General features: G+C 41.2%; 1 protein-coding gene across 5 annotated transcripts in view; it reads left to right on the top strand.

Annotated features, from left to right (window-relative positions):
* TMEM150C (transmembrane protein 150C) overlaps positions 1 to 24,162 on the top strand; it is a 75,991-nt gene that overhangs the window by 7,449 nt on the left and 44,380 nt on the right. For 3 of the 5 annotated variants that reach the window (XM_067736397.1, XM_067736395.1, XM_067736398.1), the window contains exon 2: positions 2,714 to 2,837. The exons of the other annotated variants lie outside the window; for them this stretch is intronic. The gene's annotated coding sequence lies outside the window, so the exon portion shown is untranslated. The remainder of the gene's footprint in view (positions 1 to 2,713; positions 2,838 to 24,162) is intronic. 5 annotated transcript variants of the gene reach the window in all.

Raw genomic sequence — 24,162 nt, 5'->3', positions numbered from 1 at the left:
CACTTGTCCATAGACTTTGTCAGTTAGAATAAAAAAGGCAACAGCTTGTCATCATGGTTACTTTCCTTCTTTAACAAGTACAGAGGCTGTGTCTAACATACTAAAAATTCATAAGATATGCAGATTTTGCTCAAGGCTTCAGAACCATCCATATCCGAGGACCATGATACAGACTCTCTGTGAAATGCAAAGGAGTGAGATGAAGTGTCTTTGACAAAACATTGAAAGTCATGTAATACTTTTAGGCTAATGTAGACAAAGCTTAAGAAGTAAAAAAAAAAAGAGGAAGTAATTGTGGTTAACTATGGCAGTAGTGGAAATTAGCCTGTAGTTTAAATGGTGTTATGTAACAATGAAGTAATTATAATGAATTATAATGGTTTTCAACTGAATGTAAACATAAATGTCTCCAAAAATAGCATAGCCTTATTATTCATCAAATATTTCATTTATTAACAAAGTAGATATCTTCCTGGGTTTTTAAACACTTATGATGACTTAGCTGCCAAAGAAATATTTTAAATGGTAATAATTGGAAGTTTTAAAGCATAAATTAGAACTGTACATAGCTAAAATAGGTGGTGTATTTTTTTAACTGGGCTGGTTAATAAAATAGTCTTCAAATTATTTTTTATTCTATTGATTCATGAGTGAAAAGGTGTTAATTAAGAGATATTGATACCATTGTAAAGCAATCCAAATAGAAATATAATTTTTTACTTAACTTGGAGTGTTTGTGAATTAGAATTCTGTAATGTAATTGTCCTGGAGTTTCAATGGGAGTATATCTCCTGGAATTTCTAAGTTCTACTTTTCACTAAAACTTAAAGTGTATTTACATAGAAACACTAGTAACTAAAATATATCTACATGCAGTAGCAGGAATATTAATTTACAGGTGACAGTTTTTCTTCCTTGTGGTATTATGTTCCCATGTAGCCTAGACTTCAAAAGTATGTCCTTTTGAAAAATTTGCCAGTCTTGTCAATGACAGCACAGTGTTTACAAGAACCATATTTATCTCCCTGTAATTTTAGCAGCTAATAGAATTGTTCTTGAGAAAGCTGTCTTTTCTATGACAGTTTGATTGGTGTTTTTCCATTTTAATCTGAGCTTATATGTGACATAAAAATTGATTATATGAAAAAGAGTGGGTTGCCATTTGTATACCAAAATTTTGATTGTATAAATAAGAAAAATCTTAAGTAAACAGCCTAACGTACCACCTAAAGGAATTAGAAAAAGAAGAATAAACAAAATTTTGATTATATATGTATGCATGTAAAAATAAAGACAAAAATTTTCCAGTAACTGATTTGGGGGACGGATACCATTGTGGTCAAATAGTGGCACATTGTGTTTTTTTTAAGATCAGGCCACTGACCCAAGTGAGTGTTCACTTGCAGAGCCATAAATTTGGCAGTTCAGAAATGGTATTCTTTATTAGCTATTGGTCAATATTTGTGAAATCCCTAGAATGGTCCCTGGCCCAGAGTAACATTTTTTTCACTGTTACTTCCCCCTTATTCATAACATAGGTTTTAACTCATGTCATCACACGGATAATTAAAGAGGATTGTTTTGGATAACTGCTCCCCTACTGAGCATCTATGAGCTAGAAAAAGCCTTTGGAAGTCACATTGTTTCTTAGAGTCTTGGCATGACCACAGTCATCACAGAGAGATGATGTGTAGACTCCATTCTACTTTAGTCCATGAATATTTTACATTAGTTCTTGACATACTGTTTATCCAGGCTGACTTAACAGGACTCTGACATAGAACCTAGGTTCGCTTCAGTTTCATATAACTCCTGGTTTGCTTGCTTGTTGCCTGTTTACCTTGTTTTTCCAATTAAATCATTGGTGTTTTTGTGTGTAGAAATTACTATGCCTTTTTTTTTTTTTTTTTTTTTTTTTTGGGTATCCCACTGGGCTATCTGAGAACAGGAGTTAGCAAACTATTTTGAAAATAAAGTTTTATTGGAACACAGCCATGCCCATTGGTTATGTATTACCTGTGACTGTTTCTCCACTCCCACCACAGAGCTGAGTAGCAATTAAAACAGAATCCATATGGCCCATAAAGCTGAAAATCTCTACTCTTTGGCCCTTTATAGAAAAAGCTTGTCAACCCCTGTTCATTTGATACTCTTCCTATGGAATTCTTGAAGAAAATGTGAAAAAAAATGGTCTATTACAAATTATCTGTGGCTAATTGCTTTCTGTAGGGACAAATTTCATACCTGAATGACTAAATGAATGACAGCTCTCTTCCCTCTTCCTATTTCACTGTCCATTGGCTATGAAAGAAGGTGGTATCAGCCTAGGCTTAGGTGTCATGTAGACCTGGGTCACTAGCTGTGTAACCTTAAATAAGTTACTTAATCCTCTTTAAGTCATTGTTTCCTCGTGTACAAAATGGGGATAAGTAAGGCACCTACTGTTGGGAGACAGTTCTCCATGCGCCCCATGCATTCCAACAGGTTTTTCAAAGAGAGGCACTGACTGCCCTTTCAGTCTAAACTGTCTTTTTAAGGGTGTTTGTGTAGTAAATGGTCTTGGATGATAGACATAGTGTTGCCCTCAGAAGCCGAGAGCAGGCATGCTTATATCCAATATAATAGATTTAAGTTCTTGCAGCTGAGTTCCTCTCCATTAATGCTACTCACTGCATGTGCAGGAGTTACATGGCCCTCTTTTGATGCCCTACAGGAACTGGAGTTGGGGAACTAGTGCAAGGAAATGCTGATACTCTGGCTACTGCTGTTGCTGTGATAAAGTCCTTTGTCTCTGACCCAGAAGTCTTGCGTCTTCTGCCAGCAGCCAGGAAACTGTGGTAGGCTAACTTGTGCAAATAAAATCTCAGCCCTTTCATAGTTCTTGGATAACTATTTTATGGAGTTACTATGAGAATTGAATAAGGCAATGAATGTAAAACATTTAACACAATGCCTGGCATATAGTAAGTGCCCAATAAATGTTAGCTATTAATTATTATCTAGCTGGCTATTAACTCTACAGTGTGAAATTGAGTCTCAGTTTTGTGTGGGCAACTTCTATCTTAAGGTAGTGGTTTTTCAAGCTATAGGCCACCAGAGCTATGAGAACTGTTAAGTAGGTTTATTTTTCTTTAATGAAACAGAAAATAGAATATAATAGAATTATAAAATATCCAAGTGCAAAACATGTAGTAAGGATAAATATTGATGTGTAAAAAAATTTCTGTTATATACATGTATATCTGTATACAAGGTTGTGATAGAAAATATATTTTTTACTGTCACACACAGGCAAAAAAGTCGGGAAGCCACTGCTGCCCTAATACATAGATGGGACTGTTCAGAAAAACTTTTGTTCGTGATAGCATAGAATTCCTTTCTTTGTTCTTTTTCCCGAAAAGGGGTGAAGAGTCACCATCAGTCATCTGAGAAAAAAATGACCAGAGATGCAGTGTGTTCACCCTCTGCATACCATGTGGCTCATTTTGCCCATGATGAGAAGAAAATGAATATAAGCACCCAGATTATTTTCAGAAGAAAAGAATATTTTTGTATTAGCAGTGTCCAACAGAACTTGCTATGGTGATGGAAAGGTTCTATCTCTGAACTGTTCAGTACAGCAGCCACTAGCTACTGAGCACTTGAATGTGCAGCTGGGGAACTGGACTTTTAATTAAAACAATTTCAAATTTGGATTAGTTTAAGTTTAAATAGCCATGTGTGGTTGTTGGACAGCGTGGCTTTTGCTTGAACACCCAGCTATGGTTTTCTCACAGCTAACTGCATGATTTGGCTTTTATTAAGTCCTAAGGGATAGCACCCTCCCCTTGGATTGTTCAAACAACCACTGACCTTTGCCCATGGAGGGCTTGGGCAGACATTGGGGTGAAGAAGTGCTTAATGAGCTACTGACTTGGCCACAAGTCAGGGGAAAATGGCAAAGAGCCAGACGGCAGAGGTTCTCAACCCTAGCTGTGCAATAGAATCATCTGAAAATCTGTAAAAATCCAGGCTGCACCCCAGATCAGTTAAATCAGACATTTTCACAAAGCTTACCGGGTGTTCTATCATACTCTGTCAGCTGGGCAGCATCACAGGTGGGCAAGGCAACCCATGCACTTTGATGATGCACTACCAGAGTATCACAGGCATGCCCAGGATCAGATGGACAGGGGAATGGGCACATGAAAGACAGTGGACCCCTCTTATTTAAACAAAAAGACTCCAATTTACTCCAGTCGTCTAGGTGGCATCCTAGATGATCTGACCATGAATCTGGCCTCAAAATCATTAGATACCTTCTCAGTGAGTTCTCCGGCACTAAACCACAGCTACTCACTCTCAACCCTCCACCCAGATCCTCGTCCAGCTGGTACCTTTTCACCTCAGAAATTTTAACCTCAGTGTCTTATTCTCTGAACATAGCTATGTATCCTTCCAACTCTTTCATACCCTACTTCTCTACCACTTTATCTTCATTAAGATGTCATCTCTTGACTTCTTCAATTTCCCAAAGTCTTCTTTATACATGCAAATCTATTCATACCCATCTTCATTTCCTTTCCTCAGAGGATGTGGTATCCATTTTTCCCCGTGTTTAAGGTTAGCCCATTACTTGAGCCCCGAATGCCATCTCCTCACGCCTTCTTTGGAACCTTTGCTCTATTTATATTCCTCTCTCTTCTGTGGTCTTGAATCTCTCTCTGCTCTTTACTGGCTCCCTCCCATCAGCCAAGTGTCACTGGCTGCTTCCTATCAGCCAAGTGTTTGCAGGTTTCTTCCATCCTAAAAAGTAATTCTCCTGGGTTAAATAAATTAAGGTAGATCTCTGCAATAGACTATTATGCAGTTATCTGAAATATTGATGGCAGAGTATGTATCTTGCATGGAAAGGTGATCACAAAAATAAGTGGAAAAAGTATTAAAATAGCTTTATCAAGTGAATTTCTTTTTTATATTTTATTTTCTTTTTTATATTTTATTTACTTATATATTTTATTTTAAGTGTGGTAAAAAAAAACACATAACATAAAATTTACCATCTTAGCTATTTTTAACTATACAGTTCAGAGGTGTTAAGTATAGTTACATTGTTGTACAGCTAATCTCCAAAATCTTATCATCTTACAAAACGGAAACTCTGTACCCATTGAACAATAGCTCCCTGTTTCCCCCTTCTCCCCCAGCCCTTCGCCACTGCCACTGACTTACGTCTCTATGAATTTGGCTACTCTAGGTACGTCATATAAGTGGACTCATACAGTATTTGTCTTTTTATGATTGGCTTATTTCACTTAGCACAATGTCCTGATGGTTTATCCATGTTGTAGCATGTCAGAATTTTCTCTTTAAGGCTAAATAATATTCCATTGTGGGTATATATCACATTTTAAATGATTTCATTTTTGAAGAAAAATATATTTGTTAGTATAGGTACGTATGTATAATATATAAACACACATACATATATATAAAAGATTGTACATGAGAATGTTAACAGTGGTTATCTCTAAGCTGTGGGATTTTGAACACTTTTCATCTTCTTTTTCCTGATGTGTACCTTCTACAGTATTTGCAATGAGCACACTTCCCTGGCGTAAATGCCAAACGAGGAACCAGACATTCAGCGGCGCTGCATCAGCTACAGTGTAGTCATCCCTGTGCCAGGCACCTGCCCTCCTCCTCAGCTCATCCTTCACCACTCACTGCCTTACCCATTGTGCTCTGAGCACCACAAAACTCTGGTTCCTGCACGCACAGGGCTTGGATGCCTTGGTTGCTTGCCCCGTGCACGCCACCACAGCCGCGTGGGAAGACTCCACGCCCCTGAAGACTCAGCCCAGGGTCATTTCCTCCTTGCTTGCCCTCCCCCTGCCCTCCGTGCTGGGTTAGCTTCCTCCCTTCAAAGCTTCCTAATCCCTGTACCAATCTGGTGCTGCACTTGTTTCCTGATTGTCAGTGAGTGGCCTGGGGGCAGGGGACTGTGTAGTCATCCTTGTATTTGCAGCCCGTAGCGCTGGGCAGCTTGGGGAGCCACTGGTTGTTCAGAGGGGCTGGCTTACTGGATGCTCAGAAATGAGGCTGGAAGGGGAAGTGGAAGACCTCCCCCAAGGCCCTTCATTCCACTACACCCTGCTGCCCCTTGCATGAGCAGTGTGAAGATGTGAAAATACTTTACATTTTACTAAAAATAAATTAGATATTAAAATTATCTAAAGCACTGCGTTTCTATCTTAATGATACTGGTGAACTCTGGCCCCTGTCCTTGGTCACATGGGCCATGCCTGGTCTCCTGTTGTGTTGGGCTCATAACACACATTTGGTAAATACCTGTTAACCTCCTTAATGACCCTAGTAGCTCCCTGTAATCAAACCTCTCTTCCGTAAATTTAGCTACTTTGGCAGGCTGGGATAGGGGTTATTTAGGGCCATGGGAGGCCTTTACTGTCACCCTCCAAGTCATGTGATAGTGACTAGCTACCTACACTACATGTATGGTTGATCCCAATCAGGACCCTTTTGAGAAATAAAAAAGAAGCAAAAAGATCTACTGCTGGCATGGCTTGAGTGCTGTGTTTAAGCATCCTGTGGGTAAAAGCAACTAATGAATCCTTGCTGCACTTGATGTTGCCAGTTAAGCCTGGGCCAAGAGGGGCTTAAAGGCGTATGGGGAGTAATAGTAGTCCACTCTGAAAGCTGGAATGCGCCAAGTGTGGTGAAACAAGTTTTGCAGGCCAGTACAGTTAGGTAGTTTGGGACAATTCTCTTACATTTAAAAAAAGGATTCTAGGCCTCCTTTAGGGAGCATTAAAAAGAGCAGAAGGAAAAATGAAAAATAGTTTTAATGACTGTGGAACTGAATCATTTGGGGTCATCTTCAGCATCTCAGACCACAAGGATGTATCTTGGTTTTCCTTGAGAACAGTGGCCCAATGTAAGTGATTTACCCAAAGTATCTGAAATATTTTTAGCAAAAATTATTGATGACAGGACATTTAATGTTTGAAATGATAGGTTTTTCAGTGTTGAAATGATATGTAGTTTATTGGCATAGGTGGTCTGTGCTGTTTGCATCAGAATCACAATAGCTTAGTTTAATGTTTCCCACTTAACGAGATCAGACTCTTTTTGTAGAAGTTTGGTTAGACTAGATAGTCCTTGTTATGATATTGTTGGGTTTTTTTCTTTCTTTTTTTTTAATTTCATTTATTTATTTGGTTGCCCTGGGTCTTAGTTGCAGCAGGCGGGCTCCTTAGTTGCAGCTTGCAGACTCCTTAGTTGTGGCATGCGAACTCTTAGTGGCAGCGTGCAGGTCCCTGTTTTGTTTTCTTTTGTTTTTCCCAGTAGGCCAGAAAAGGAAGCAGCAACGTTACTCAGAATAAGAATTAGACTTGGAGATGTAAATGTCAGCATTTAAGCCCTGGCCTGACCACCCTCTAGCTGGCTGTGTGCTTGAATAAGTTATTTAATTTATGGAAGCCTAGAGTTTCTGTTGTTCATCAGTAAAATGTGGGTTTGTCTGTCTTGCTCACTAGACTGTAAGCTTCTTCAGAGTAGGGGTGGTGTGGCTCATCCATCATTGGAAACTCGATACATGGGATGAGGCCTGGCAGGTAAGAACTCTATAAATATTTGTCAGGTAAAGGAGATTCATCTTACTTACTTTATAGGTTGTTTGAAAGAGCAGGTAAGATGAGCAGCAGTAGAGTATAGTGCTCAGAGCTCAGCCCCTGGGTCCCAGTCCTGGCTCCAGCAAGTGACGGTGGGTGAGTAACTATTCTCTGGGCATCTGTGAAAGTGGATGGTGGTACCTACCTCCTAGGGTTGTATTAGATGTGCCTGTGCACAGTAATTGCTATATACATACCAGCTATTGATGTAACATGTGAATGGGTTTTAAAAAGTGCTATTCACATAAAGGTAGTACTTTTCAATGATGTCTTACCAAGTGTTGGACACACTGAAATACTTCCAGTACTGGGTCTTTTCTTATCTTAACTAGAGGTAATTCAGTTCCGTTTCACATTTTCTAAAGCCCTCTTACAGTGTCTTTCACCTGGACCCTTTTAGTGACACTCATGATCACCTGAATGCAAAGTATAAGTTCAGAGAAGGCCTGACCTTGGCTGCCCTGGCCTGGCACTGCTGCCTGCTCTCTTTTTACACTGTTTGCTATGTAGAAATAACTCTGGTCAATTCCCAGGCAGTAAAGATTGTTAAGATTATGCTAAATAATTCTGATTTCTTATGTGCAGACACTGTAGTAGTTTCCACTCTGGTTTCCCTGCCTCCTGCCTCCTGGCCACTAGAGCCTCATGTGCGCAGTGTGCTGTCTGCCTCATCTTGCTGTTATTTCACTCTCGTAAGGTCTCCCCAGCCCAGGAACCCTCTTGAGATAGTATCTTATTATAGGACCAAATCCAAGCTACCGGTGTTGCCTTTCAAGGCTATGGATAATCTGAGCCTTTTTTTTAAAAAAATTATTTATTTATTTATTTTTGGCTGTGTTGGGTCTTGGTTGCTGTGCACGGGCTTTCTCTAGTTGAGGCGAGCAGGGGCTATTCTTCGCTGTGGTATGCGGGCTTATTGCTGTGGCTTCTCTTGTTGCAGAGCACGGGCTCTAGGCACATGGGCTCAGTAGTTGTGGCTCGCGGGCTCTAGAGCGCAGGCTCAGTAGTTGTGGCGCACAGGCTTAGTTGCTCCGTGGCATGTGGGATCTTCCCGGACCAGGGCTCAAACCCGTGTCCCCTGCATTGGCAGGCGGATTCTTAACCACTGCACCACCAGGGAGGTCCCCTCTGAGCCCATTTTATCTGTCCATGTTTTACTTCCAATTCCTCTCTAATGTAGACTTTTACTGCCCACTCACTGGGATGTAGTCTTGTCTTTCTTTCATTTTCATGATTCCCAACACTGAAATGACCTCCCTGCCCATTCTATTTATTTACATTTGCCCATGGATTTAAGACCCCCCTTTTTCATAAACCCTGTCTTTCCTGAATATCAGTTGGCTTCTCCTGTATTTTTACATTTGGTTATATTTAATATAGAGCTTTCTTAGGTACCATTTTGAAAATTAGTATCTTCTCATTAATGACTCAGATGTTAACTTGATAATATTAAAATTATTATAAGCTTACCAGTTACACATTCAAGAAAATTGTACTAGTTTCTTACTGGTGTAAGTTTTAAAAAATTTAACTTTTCCTTTTGGCAGCTGTAATTACACCACACTGCCTATAAATAAAGCCCTGGAGTCCAGACCATATGCAGTAAAACAAAATAATATAGTTGAGCAAGGAAGGGCTACTATTGCTAGTATGGGACTCATAAGTCTCTATTTCTTGACTTTTATAATACATGAGACTTCGGCTGTTGCGTGTATCAACATTTCTTCACTATTAAACCATGGATAGACAATAGAATGAAGAGCCAGAACCCTGATATCATTTAAGGACATAGTAAGAATTCAGTAACTGTTGTGGACAGATTAGTTTGTGGTTTATTTTTGGCTCCTCAGCGATTTAGTCTGATTTGTACATGTCAATTCACTTTTCTGTACTAATTTAGTAGATCCTCTAAATATTAGAATTTATTAAACTTAAGATATAATGGACTTCCCTGGTGGCGCAGTGGTTAAGAATCCGCGTGCCAATGCAGGGGACACGGGTTCGAGCCCTGGTCCGGGATGATCCCACATGCCTCAGAGCAACTAAGCTCCTGAGCCACAACTACTGAGCCTGCGCTCTAGAGCCCACGAGCCACAACTACTGAAGCCCGCACGCCTAGAGACTGTGCTCCGCAGCAAGAGAAGCAGCCACAATGAGAAGCCTGCACACTGCAACGAAGAGTAGCCCCCGCTCGCCACAACTAGAGAAAGCCTGCATGCAGCAACGAAGACCCAACACAGCCAAAAATAAATAAATAAAATAAAATAAATTAAAAAAAAAAAGGTGGTTAGAATTTGGGGCCTAATATGTTGTTGTATGTCAATTATACCTCAAATAATAAAAAGAATTTGGGATATATACATGACTTCCTAGGGGAAGGGGAGAAGGGGAACTTAGGGAAAAGCAAATTATTTTTCCTAAGGAAAAATCCTTAGGGAATGGGCCCTTCCTTGGGAGAACAGACGTGTGACAATATCTGACTTTTCTTCTGTGCAAAGAGATTAGAGTTGCTCCTGAAGGGATTTAGAACAACTGAGTTCCTTTGGGGAAGCTCTTCTTTTAGGCAGATGAGGGATTTCAGGAACTACAACACCTTTACTTCAAAATAGTTCCATATCAAAGGGGCATGTTTTGGGGTAGCATATCCTGATCCCCTCAAATCTCACACAGTGCCTTTTCAGTGTCTATTTAAGTGATAATTTTTTTCCTTCTTTTTTTTTTAAATGTATGTTAATAAAATTCCCAACCATCCTCACGCTTCTGAAATAATTCATATACCTAGTTGTAGCTTATTCTTTTCGTACACTCTGAATTTTATTCCTTACAAAAGCAATCTCTCCACCTGTGAGAATTTTAGTTCTAAAAAGTAGCTTGCCTGGCAAAACTACAGTTGTCAAAACCAAGGTTTTAAAGGAGACTGAGGTAAGGAACCAACTTCAGTTTTGAATATGGAACTGAATTCAGTAAAGGGAAAGTTCTACGTGGTAACCTCTTCCAACACAAACCAAATTTGTTGATACTAAAACCTGTGTTGATAGGTAACTTTTTTCCTGATTCACATTCTTTAGTTGATCAGAAAACATTTCTGTGGTTTTCTAATTCATTGAGAGACTGAATATGCTTTGGACTTGAAGTCTCCCTTTTTGTCTTTACAAATTTGGCTAAATTCTCCTTAAACTATGGTAATTTGAGGGGATTATTAGAGTACTTACTGGAATGTTCGGGGAGGTTCCCTAATGGTCAATCCATCAGGGAGTCAAAGAGATCTTTCTGATCCACTCAGGAGACGCACCCACAAGATCCAGGGACAGAAATGATTGCTGTCCTTTTTTTTTTTTTTTTTGCGGTATGAGGGCCTCTCACTGTTGTGGCCTCTCCCGTTGCTGAGCACAGGCTCCGGACGCGCAGGCTCAGCGGCCATGGCTCACGGTCCCAGCCGCTCCGCGGCATGTGGGATCCTCCCGGACCGGGGCATGAACCCGTGTTCCCTGCATCGTAAGGCGGACTCTCAACCACCGCGCCACCAGGGAAACCCAAGAATTTATAATTTTTGATAAAGAATTATAAAATTTCACCAAATCAAAACTGAGAGTTGATGTCTTTTGTTTTTAATCACAAATGAAATTGTTCTATAGGGTTTTTTTTTGGAGATAATGCTTTTCAGTTTTTGGTATCAGAAATATCCTATTTTCAAAAAACTTTGGGTAGTTTCCCATCTATTTCATGTTCTAATATATTTAGCTTTAAAATTAGCTTTTCCTTAAAATTTTGAAACTGTTAAAAAAATAATATTCAGAAAAAGGAAAATTCATGACTCTCACACAGATATGAAAATGAACATGCATTACAGACTTTATTGTACTCAGTAGTCAGTGAGGGAACCAGGCACATGTTATAACTAGTTCAAAGAGAATTTTTTTAAATGGACACACTTACAGATCCACAATACTGAATTATAGATAAGCAATATTGAAATGAATTAATAAATGTGTAAATGAAAACAAAAGCTTTCACAGGGAAGAGGAGAATCAGTTGAACTTCTACCAGACAGGACAGAATTTGCATGTCAATTGATAAGAATTATTTTGCACTGCTCTCAGTTACCTATAATTTACAATTGTAAAATAGCTTTCATAGAATCAGATAACCTGGAAAGTTGTCCTCTAGATGATACGGTTTTCCACTACACACAACTTTTTTCCTACAAAAAATGACACATTAGTAAAGCTAAAGAAATAATACATTTATTCAACAAAAGTTTGAATTTCTATCCAGTGTCAATTTCTTTCTGAATTTGATCCGTTTGGATTGCCTACGTTTAGATTCAGTTTTGGAAATTCGAATATTTCCAGAATATAGTCTATTTCATTGTGATTTTCAAATGTATTAGCATTCAATTGCTTATAATATTCTCTTATGATTAAAAAAATCTGTATTTTCTAGAACTTTCTTTTAAATTATTTTTGAATTCCTATGATTCAAATATCAAAAATTATTGTTATATGGTGAAGTATATCTTTCCTATCTTTTCCCCTATCTGCCTAATTCCCACTCCTCCCAACAAGTAACTACTATTTGTTTTACAGGTGTGTGTGTATATAAACCCGTACACATATGTGCATATATATACATATATATGTATATATATATGTAGTAGACTGAAAAAAAAAACCCCACACAACATGAGAGCTGTGAGTTCAGTTTTACTGGGGGCTGGCTGAGGACTGTGCCTGGGAGACAGCCCCTTTGATAGCTCCAAGCCACTGCTTTGAAGAGGTGCAGGTGGGGGGAGATCAGTATGCACGCGATTTTGGTGAAGGGGGCACGTGCGTCAAGCACACGTTTTGGCAGAGGCTTGCTGCTGGTCACAAGGAGCAGATGTCTCCGTTAATGATTTTAGTGCTTTTCTACGTGTGAGAAGGTGAAAGAATTTGTGTTCATAAAATTTCCTCCTGAAAATATCTAACTATCAGAAGGCCCGTTCTGCCACTTTTTGCCAGAACACAGAGTGCCTCATTCCTCATCTCCACCCTGAATTCCTTTCAGGGTGTGTTGGAGGTCAGAGCCTGCAGTGGTTAATGACCTAATCCTTGTAGAGCCAGATGGGAAGCATCGCTTTTTAGCTGGCAGCACCAATGAATGTAAATACACATTGTAGGGCTTCCCTGGTGGTGCAGTGGTTGAGAGTCCGCCTGCCAATGCAGGGGACATGGGTTCGTGCCCCGGTCCGGGAAGATCCCACATGCCGCGGAGCGGCTGGGCCCGTGAGCCATGGCCACTGAGCGTGTGCGTCCGGAGCCTGTGCTCCGCAATGGGAGAGGCCACAACAGTGAGAGGCCCGCGTACCGCAAAAAAAAACCCCAAAAAGCAAACAAATAAATACACGTTGTAGATATTTTCTGGAGCCTGTGCTCCGCAATGGGAGAGGCCACAACAGTGAGAGGCCCGCGTACCGCAAAAAAAACCCCAAAAAAACAAACAAATAAATACACGTTGTAGATATTTTCTAACAGTATTTTTGCATATTTTTATTTTTAAGATATTTGATTTATGAAATTTTCTGTGGTGGAGGTAGCTGGTTTAAGAACCAGCTCTTGGATTTTTCTTTATGTTAATTTGCTCTTTTTTATAATTCATTGATTGTTGCTCTTAACTTTATTATATTCTCCCTCTTAGTTTCCTTACATTTGTCCTTTTTTCCCCTAAATTCATGAAGAGAATTCTTCTTTTATTCTTCCTTCCTTTTTTTATTATAATGAAAATATTTAAGGTCACCCATTTATTCCTGAGTATAACCTGGGCTGCATCTTCCTATGTACAATATTTGACAAATTCAGAAAGATTTTGCTGGTATGCATTATCACCAGCACTAATTCTTGTCATTTTTATTAAAATTTTGCTGACTTCATAAGCAAACATGTTATCTCATTGTCTTACTCATACTCTTTCATAGGTTCTCCACTGGCTTCTTATTCTCAGCCTATATAAACCATTGTGCTCAGTCTTGCCATAGTTCCCATCCCCAAAGATCTTTGATCCTGGCTCTTCTTTGAACTGTTGCTCCATCTGTCTGTTTATAGCCAAAGCCCTTGAAAGAGTACCCACTGCCTCACCGCTTTCTCAACCCAGTTGTACTCTAGCTTCTGAGCCATACTTTATGAATACCATTCATGCCAGTGTCACCAATGGTTTCTGAGTTGTCAGATCCAATGATTCCATGTTGTTTCTGGTCTTTGCTGAGCTCTCAAAATATTTGGTGTTGTTGACCATCTCTTTTCTAACAATATATTCTCTCCTCCTTTTGCTCAACCTCCATGACCACTTTTTCAGCCTCCCTTCATTGCCCTCTAAACATGAGTGTTCTGCACCCTTTCTTCTGTAAAATAAATTTCATATTTTATGGCAAGAGAAGAAAAATTTTTTTTTAATAAATTTATTTATTTATTTTTGGCTGCATTGGGTCTTTATTGCTGCACGCGGGCTTTCTCTAGTTGCAGCCAGTGGGGGCTGCTCTTCGTTGCGGTGCACAGGCTTCTCATTGGGTGGCTTCTCTTGTTGCAGAGCATGGGCTTTAGGTGCGTGGGCTTCAGTAGTTGTGGCTTGTGGGCTCTGGAACGCAGGCTCAGTAGTTGTTGCACATGGGCTTAGTTGCTCCGCAGCATGTGGGATCTTCCCGGACCAGGGCTCGAACCCGTGTCCCCTGCATTGGCAGGCGTATTCTTAACCACTGCACCTCCAGGGAAATCCCCCAAGACAAGAAAAATAAAAAATTTTCTCTGCCGTTTGGCCTCCTCTCTTCCCTCTACCATGCATTTTGTATCTGCATTATGCATGGACCAAACCTCCCACATCAGCAGAAATACCTGCTCAACCATAAACAGCAACATTCTCCAAGCATCAACAAGACAACTCCTTAAAAGATAACATTCCTCCTTGATCTTGTAAGGGACCACAATGACGGTTAGGTCTGGATTGTGTAAAATGTCAATAATATGTCATTAATGTACAGCCCTTGGTCTCAGAAAACTTATATAACTGTTTTGACTTCCAAGGGACAGAGCAGTTCTTGGAGCTTTCTGGGATGCTGTCCCCAGATTATAATCCTCAAATAAAAATTTTCATTTCTTTCTTAGATTTCTTTCTTAATTTTCCGTCAACTCTTCTCACCCTACACAGTATGTCTGAGTTATTGCAATGGCTACCTTGGCTTGAATTTTGAATCTTGGCTTGAACCTCTATGCATCTGACTCCCAAACCTCTGTCTTTAACTTCACCCTCACTTCTGAGAGATGTACTTCTTTTCTGAATGTCCCAAAGGCATCTCAAATGCAGCTTGTCCAGACTATCAAATTTGTTTGCTTCCTTGGGCATCTTGATTCTCCTTTTGCTACTCCTATCTTAGTTAATAAAACCTTACTTGTCACTCAGTCTTTGCCTTTGCTCCCTTGGGTTCTGCTGCAGCTGCCCTGCCTTGGATCCATCAGCTATCCGGCTTTTATGCTTTTATATATTGGCTGTTGATCACTGATGAAGAAAACTCTAGGCAGAGGTCTCCAACCTTTTTGGCACCAGGAACTGCTTTCATGGAAGACAGTTTTTTCATGTACAGGGGTGGAGGGTGGTTCAGGCAGTAATGTGAGCGATTGCGCAGGCGGAAATGCCCGCGAGCGACGGGGAGCAGCAGGTGAAGCTTCACTAGCTCACCCGCCGCTTACCTCCTGCTGTGCAGCAAGACAAATTCAGGATCTCCAGCCTAATTTAGGCCTTCAGGTGTGGAGCTGGATGGTTTTTATAAGTCTGCTCACTCTCCCAAAACCTCAAAGTGATTACCCTCTCCAGGCCCCTTATATCCCACTGCCTTTAATTTTTTTTAAGTCTTTATTGAATTTGTTACAGTATTGCTTCTGTTTTATGTGTTGGGTTTTTTTGTTTTTGTTTTTGGCCGCGAGGCCTGTGGGATCTTAGTTCCCCAACTAGGGATCGAACTGCACCCCCTGCACTGGAAGGCGAAGTCTTAACCACTGGACCACCAGGGAAGTCCTGCCCACTGCCTTCTCTTTCTGTCTCTCTCAACAGATGTACTTTGCTTTGGCTTTCTACTTTCCCAGGAAAAATAGTGGAAATTATCAGGCATGAACTAACGGAGATTTTCACCCTCCTGTCTTTTACCGCCTCCCTCCTGTGGCGGATAATCCTCACCGCACTGTTGAGCCAGTCCCGCCCTGCAGGATCTGGAGCGACTGTATACTGCGTCTCTACCTACTAACGTTTTCAACCTTCTGCTTTTATTCCCCATTGGCCATAAAATATGCTTGAATCTCTGTTTTTTGAAAAACAAGCTTCTCTCTTGACCTTTATCTCGATCTCCTTTACTTATGGTCGCATACCTTTGCTTTCCTAGCCAAGCTTCTCTGGAAGGTAGTCCACATCACTTTATCTACTTCTTCACTTTCCTTTCATTCTACATTGTTGCAATGCGACTTCTCCCGCCACAATTCTGCTGAAACTGCTCAGATAAAGACCATCACTGATCTACTAATTGGCAAATCCCTTGGCCTTTCTTCATCCAGCGACTTGACCTCCTTGCCTTTGAGAGAGGTGACCATTCCCTTCTTCTCAAAACCTTTCCCTGGCTTCCATAACAAAACTCACTCTTGTTCTTCTGTCTGGCTGATTATTCCCACTCACTCTCCTTTGTCCTCCCACTCGTGGTGTGCCTGGGCCCTCTGTCCTTGGCCCTGCTGAGCTCTGCTCTGCTCTCTTCCCCTTCTCTCTCCACTCGCTCATCTCCTGCCCTTTGCGCACTCTCCTTAAGTGGTATCCCCCCTGCACTTCATGGCTCCCCCTATCACCAGGACGTTTAACTCCCAAATCAATATGTACAACCTGACTGCTTTCCTGAACTCCAGCCCTGGATCATCTCTTGCCGTCATGCCTCAAAGACACTGTAAAACTTGACTCATCCAGAATAGTGGGCCAAGAGGGCAAAGCAAGTATTATAGAAATAGTAAGAGAGAAGGGAGAACAAGAGGGAGGGTCATGGGAAGGGGAAATAAATTGTCAGTGAATTTTTATGTTTCTCCCACTGTGCTTCTGCTGTGTCAAGGATGCTCGCCACCCTATCCCCACTTTTCCACACTAGAGCCGTAGTTTTCAGAGTGTGGTCCCCAGGCCAGTAGTGGCAGCATCACTTGGAAACTTGTGAGAAATACAGATTCTCAGGCCCCTCCCCAGGCCTACTGAATCAGACACTCAGAGGTGAGGCCCAGAAATCTGTGTTTTAATGAGCTCTCCAGGTGATTCTTATGCCTGCACTAGTGAATTCCCTATTCATTCTTCATGGCCCAGCGTCAGTGTTACCTCATGTGCAGAGCCCTCCCCAATCCTCTCATACAAAATTAATGACTTCCTCCTCTGTTTTCCATTGTACTTTATCCATGCCAACTATATAGCACTTATTCTATTGTAGTTAGCTCTTTAAGAATCCTTCCTCCCCCACAGATTATAAGGTCTGGGGTTATTATTGATCTTTATATTTCTAGCACCAGACATGGTGCCTGGTATGAAGTAGACATGTTACATTATCACAAATTACTTTTATTTTTTCTGCTCCCATGACCCCTTGTCACTCCCTTCTTACCTGTTCTTTTTCTTCCTTTCCTGGAACCTGGCTTTTGGGTATGAATAAATCATCACAGTGAGATCTTACCATTTAAAGGCAATGTTTTCATTGGGTTCAAGCACTCAACCCTTTCATATCTATCAATCAGGGTTCAAAGAGAGAAGCAGAACCACAAGTAGAGATATTTAGGGGTGTGTGTGTGTGTGTGTGTGTATGTGATTGGATGATTGGTTACAGGGATTTGAACTTACACGATTATAAGCTAGTTAAAATGTCTGTGCTTCTAAGTTGGAGCTTGAGTCCACTTGGTCAGACATTTGGGAAGGGAAAGATAGATGAAAAAGGGGTGTGTAGGGAGAGCAAAGGAAAACTGGGTCCCACAGCACCTAGTGGAGTTCATGAGCATGAACTAGTACCCAAGGACAGACTGGAACCAGTCCTGTCTCCAATCTTGGTGACATGGATGTCCCATCAGTGTAGCGAGTGCCTGTGTCACTGAGCTAAACACACTCCCCACCCAGCAGTTGGAGGCGCTGACGGAGAATCCGGGAAAGGGGAGCAGCTTCAGGCCCAGCGGCTGCCCCTCACTGAAGAGGGAGCCAGCAGATAAACAACTGCGTGTGGGAGCCACAGAAGCGCCTGCCCCAACCTTCTGAGTGTGAAAACAAATGCTTCTGTGCACCTAAAAGTACTCCAAAATAAACCTTTTTTAAAAAATGGCTGCTGCTTCACTTTCACCTCCAAATCTCATGTGAAAATATCCCTGTGTTGGGCTTCCCTGGTGGCGCAGTGGTTGAGAGTCCGCCTGCCGATGCAGGGGACACGGGTTCGTACCCCGGTCCGGGAGGATCCCACATGCTGCGGAGCGGCTGGGCCCGTGAGCCATGGCCGCTGAGCCTGCGCGTCCAGAACCTGTGCTCCGCAACGGGAGAGGCCACAACAGTGAGAGGCCCACGTACCGCCAAAAAAAAAAAAAAAATTCCCTGTGCCCCATTCTCACCAGCAACATATCGGGAAGGAAATTCTGGAAAACTTAGTTCAGGCTAGCAAGTTGACACCTTACATAGCCACCACAATATCCATGAGTCTGATTCTGAAATACCTGAGATTTACTCTCTGAACTGAAAAATCTGAGATACGGGCAATATTTTGCAAGAAAACCCCACTATGGGCTGGGTGGTGGAGGAAAACTCTTCTTAGATTGGCTGGCAGTGGAATTGGTTCCAGAAAGATAGATAAGAATTACATGGGGGAAGACTAGGACATCCCAGGGGAGACAAATCATGATTCTCAACAAAAGACCCTCAGTCACCAGTGAAAGGCATAATTATGCTGAGGACATTATCTTTACTGAGGTAAGATAGATTTTAGAAAGATTATCAGTAAGAATTAAAAGCAAAGCCCTCTAAATTTAATTAATTAGAATATCCTTCATGCATTATAGTTTATTGAGGTCTTTTGTATTAGTGAGTGTAATAAAGGATAATAGAGTTTAGTAGAATGTAGTGGGCGAGAGCCTGGACTCCCCACTTACTAGCTCTGTGACCCAGAGCAATATATTATACAATACTTCTGCAAGCCTTTGTATTCTCGTTTGTAAATGAGCACTAATAATAGTCTCTACCTCATAAGTTATTGTGAGGACTTAATGAGAGAATCCATGTAAAGTACTTGGCAGAATACTAGGGACATAATATGTTAACTGCTGCCAATGTCTCATCATTGGTGCTGTTGATGTTGTTACTGATAATGCTATTATTTCTCTAGGAAATACTTCGCAGGCAGGTTGGTTCCAAAGGTTCAGTCATACCTTTACCACTCTAACTATGAAGCCCATTTAGCAGACAGGACCCAGCATTCTTATCAGAAGAAATTTGCTCTCCTTCTATTAATCTTTTCTTTGGATTCAAATATAGTTGCCCTTATCTCCTCAGCCTCAACTCCAAAATGTATCCCTCCACTTTCCTGTAAAAGTTCTCTTTCCTTTGCCTAAGTAATGGGCTTTGCAGCTTTTCTCCACTACCTGTGCTACCAGGCCTTGGGCAAGGATGGTTTGAGAGCCCAGGGTACAATGGCTGGAGCCCCAGCCTGCCTGCCTGTTCACGAGGGGTGTGGCTGTGTGCACACCACCCATGGTTGGTCACCTGACCCACCCTCAGGTGCTAACAGGAAAGAATGGGATGTGGTTAAAGCAATTTTATGGTCTCCCTGTAGCAGAGTACAGAGACTTGTTTTGTAGGGACAGGGAGAAACAGACTGAGTCCGCCCACAGCCGTGGGTATCAATTTATAACCATAATCAGAAGCTGTTAAGCCTTTTTCTGCCTAAGGGAAAGTCCTGCATATCTCTTTATCTTTGTTAAACAATAAAAAACAATGAATGGAATGTTATCCTTTAATTAAAGAGCTATCCTAACCTCTTTTTTTAAATCTTGATCATTTTTGAGTTTTCATAAATCTCTATCTCTATCTGTAAATCTTCAGTCTCATCCTCTCCCCCCACCCCTCCCCATCTTTAATTAGATTTTCTGGGTTTTGGCCACTTTAACTGGAGAAAAATCACTGAAGTACAATTTGAAAATAATACAGTCCCTTCTGGTTTTATTACTCATTTTCAGTATTGGTTGGATCCCCAGAATGTACTTTCATTTACATACTTCTCTTTTAAAACAAAATCTATGGATCCTATCAAAGCAATACTTTTTTTCTTCTTTACTAAGCCCAAACTGACTTTACTCCAATTACAAAAATTCCTACAGCAGAATAAATTAAAGGGTTCCTAGTCATTGAGATGTGTATTTTGCAGGCCCTGTCTCAGCTATATTTCCAAGAATGAAATGCCTCAAGCATTCTTTCTGCTTTCATGTCCCACCTTCAAAGTATTTCTTGAATTCATCTCTTTCATGATGTCTCAACTGCTACTGCTTTGGTTCAGGATATCAGTGTCTCTGCAGGACAGTGCAAGAACTCCCCCAGTACCTCAGCCATACTGAAATCCTGTTCATTGGTAAAACAGGTTCATAATCGAATCGTGTTTCCATGGCTTTGTTCAAGCTGTCCCCCTGCCCAGGATGCCCTTTTAGCTTTGTCTGCCTGGTGAATTCCTTCAAGACCATCTGAAATGTCACCTCTCTATTCATCTCTCCCCAGCTTCCTCAGTGGGATCATGCATGCCTTACTTTGGGCTTGGTAGAGCTTCTTTGTATTATGAAAGTCATTACATTTGCGTTTGTAATTATTTGTTTCCATCTCCTCCTCTAGACACCTTGAGGGCAGAATCCTTGCCTTCTTCATAATTGTAACTTCCCCACTACCTAATACAATACCTGATCCAGGGAAGGCACTTGGTAAATACTTGTTGAGAGAATGAAAATGCAATCTCCTTTTTTAAGGTTGGTATATAAAGAAGAAGAAAAAACATAATAAAGAAGACTATTACTTAGATATTTTTCTGAAGAAACTAGAGAAAGCCACAAGTAATTTGTTTCTCGTTTAAAAGAAATGGGCTATTCCTTCACAGCCAGAGGATAAAAGGCAGGATTCCCAAGATACTCTTCTCTCTTTTTAGAAATGTATAATATCTACCTAAATGTACAATGAATGTCTTTGTAGAAAGAAAAAAACAATTTTTTTGTTCAAAAAAGATCAAAGAATAAAATGGTACATCTGAGATAATCTTAGTTTCTACAGCCCAATTTTGTTTTTGTTATTTTAATTAATTTATTTTTATTTTTGGCTGCGTTGGGTCTTCGCTGCTGCGTGCAAGCTTTCTCTAGTTGCAGCGAGCGGGGGCTGCTCTTCGTTGCGGTGCATGGGCTTCTCATTGCGGTAGCCTCTCTTGTTGCAGAGCAGGGGCTCTGGGCTCACAGGCTTCAGTAGTTGTGGCATGCGGGCTCAGTAGTTGTGGCTCACGGGCTCTAGAGCACAGGTTCAGTAGTTGTGGTGCACTGGCTTTGTTGCTCCGCGGCATGTGGGGTATTCCAGGACCAGGGCTCAAACCCGTGTCCCCTGCATTGGCAGGCGGATTCTTAACCACTGCGCCACCAGGGAAGTCCCCCAATTTTGAAGTATGGTAATGTTTTTAGTTGTTGTGTTTTAATGAAGTAGATTATTTTGACCCTACCTCGTCTTTCTTCTCACTTTATTATCATATAGAGTGCTTCAGGACCCTACAGTTGGCTATCTGATGCCTCTCAGAGCAGTACACTTTTTGATTTCATGCATTAAGGTGCCAAATTTTCTTTGCACCCCAAATAAACCTAGAAGCATCTCTTTATCTTTGTAAATCCACCATTTAACTGAACTGGAAATAAAATTTTGCATGCTACTGACCCCTAACTGATTTTCAGATTATGTTCTGTGATGTTTTGTTAGAGCTTACTTCCATCATGTCAAAACCATTTCAAGAATAGTCAATGTTTTGGTTTCTCCACATTGTTTCATTTGGTCAGTTGTGGATTTTGGTAACAAGGACAGGGGATGCCCAGGCTAGCTCACCATTCTTAACCAGAGAACTCCCAAAGCAGAGACGTGTGATTAGAACATGGAAATGGCAGGCGAAAAAAAAAAATCCATACCCTCATGGAGCTTACATGTAGCCAAAGAAGAAAGACTGCTAATAAAATGGATAAAATATAGTGCTGGGTACTGTGGAGGAAAATAGAGCAAGGAGGTTCAGGGAATTCTGGAGGTGAGGAGTGAGGGTGATTTAAATTGGGTTTTCAGGGAGGGCCTCCTCAAGGAGGTCCCATTTGGGTGAAGATTTGCAGGGGTGAGGGGGCAGTCATGTGCATTTCTGGGGGGCAGCGCAGGGAGGTGCTGGGGGTATCCAAGGTCCGTCTGGAGGCCAGAGTGGCCGGAGCTAGGGGAAAGACATGGACAAAGTCAGAGAGGAGTTAGCCTTCGGAGGTAGGGGTTGGTGTTTACCCTTAGCAGGAGTTGGGCTAAAGAGTGGTCTGATCTGACTGTGTTTTAAAATGATCAGACCACTGTGTTGAGAAGTGGCTAGGCTTAGGATCTCTTTTGGAACAGGATTTCCTGGCACACGGAAGGTAGGGTGTGTGAGAAATTGAGCCATTTAAGGCGACCCTGAGATTTCAGCTTGAGAAACAGGAAGGGTGGAGCCACCATTAATGAGGAGTGGAGACTCCAGGTTTGGGGCAACAAGGTCAAGAGGACATCTGTGTCTAGTGATGTATAAAGCTGCCCGTGGTGTGTTAAGTAAAAAATTTCAGGGCTTCCCTGGTGGCGCAGTGGTTGGGAGTCTGCCTGCTGATGCAGGGGACACGGGTTCGTGCCCCGGTCTGGGAAGATCCCACATGCCGCGGAGCGGGTGGGCCCGTGAGCCATGGCCGCTGAGCCTGCGCGTCCGGAGCCTGTGCTCCGCAACGGGAGAGGCCACAACAGTGAGAGGTCCGCGTACTGCAAAAAAAAAAAAAAAAATTTCACACTTATACATATGGTGGGGAAAGCCTGGGAAGAAGCATGTTTAAGTGCTAGCAGTTAACTGTTTAGGGTGTGGCATTACTGGAGACTTCACCTTCTATTTTTCATGTGTATACAATGCACAAGTCCAGGTGATATGAGGGGTACAAAAATGTATAAGACATGGCCCTGACTGCAGTGCATGTGAGAAGGCAAAGAGCAGAACTGGATAAGGTAGGGCGATCAGACCCGGTGAGTCTACCCAGGTCCAAGGTCTAAGCTCTCAGCTTTGCAGGTTTCCTTCATCATTCTCCAGAAGGCGCTCAAACTCTGAAGGCCAACTCACACCAACAAATTCATAAGACATTTCTAAACCAGAATAGAAATGTATTCACAATAGGTTTAAAGTAATATTAATTGTTTGCTTAGGAAAATCCTTTCTTGTGAGTAACTCCATTCAGAAAACCATATTATAAGCCAAAATGTGACTTGGTAAATATAGATTTAGAACAATAGAAGTGAGGATATTTCTACCAAGCAAGGCTACTTTGGCAAATTGCTATTCTTTTCTGTCGAGTTGTTTCTTTCCAGAAAACTAATCATCCTCAGAATCAAAGAAACTTTTCCCCAATCCAACACTATTCAGACACACTAAAAATTCTAATGGATCAACTTGCTCAGTTCACGAATCTGCCCTTAATTCACACCAGGCAAGGTACAATTCAAGATATTAAGGGGAGTGTAACTAATTTGAGAATCTGAGTAATATGCTAGAAATTAGTTATCTACAGAGAGAGAACAGGTTATCTATTTGCTGATGAGCTATTTCTAAAAGAAAACTATTGTCTCAATCTGTTTTTTGTAAGGGGACCAATTACTGCAGAGCCATTAAAGGAGAATTTTGCAGATACCATAGCTGGAAGGAAAAGTAACACGGGCGGATGGCAAGTCTTGAAAAGTAGAACAGTACTAGTCCAGAAACTGGGCAGCCAAATCACAGTCAGAAAGAGACTTGGGCTAGGTATGGTAGAGGGAACTGTCGAAAGTTTAGGAAAAATCAACAGAAGTAAAACCATTGAGTCACTGAAGTAATCATACTAGTTTACGTTTATTGTGAACACACGAAAAAGATAGTTTGCAAGACAGGAGCACTCAAACCAAAACATGGAATGAGGCTCAGAGGTGTATTGCTGTAAAGCAGCTGATATAGTACAGAGGCATTGGTTGTTTATTCTTCACAGTGATTGGTTACGATATTAGAATTTTCTTAAATGAAAGGAATTGGTTCGTGATGACCTCATATCAATTCAAGAGAACAATTTTAGTTTCACTTATGATTTTCAGAGGCATAAGCAAGAAGTGACCCAGGTCACATTAGCATCGTTTGGCTTGCAAAATAAGCTAAATTAAGCTTTGCTTTTATAACTAAAGTGGTTTTTTCTGCTCA

This window comes from Pseudorca crassidens, chromosome 4 (genome assembly GCF_039906515.1).
Source record: "Pseudorca crassidens isolate mPseCra1 chromosome 4, mPseCra1.hap1, whole genome shotgun sequence".
NCBI classification, from domain to species: domain Eukaryota; kingdom Metazoa; phylum Chordata; class Mammalia; order Artiodactyla; family Delphinidae; genus Pseudorca; species Pseudorca crassidens.
Note: the sequence above shows the minus strand (reverse complement) of the source record. Positions and strands in the feature narration are given on the sequence as shown.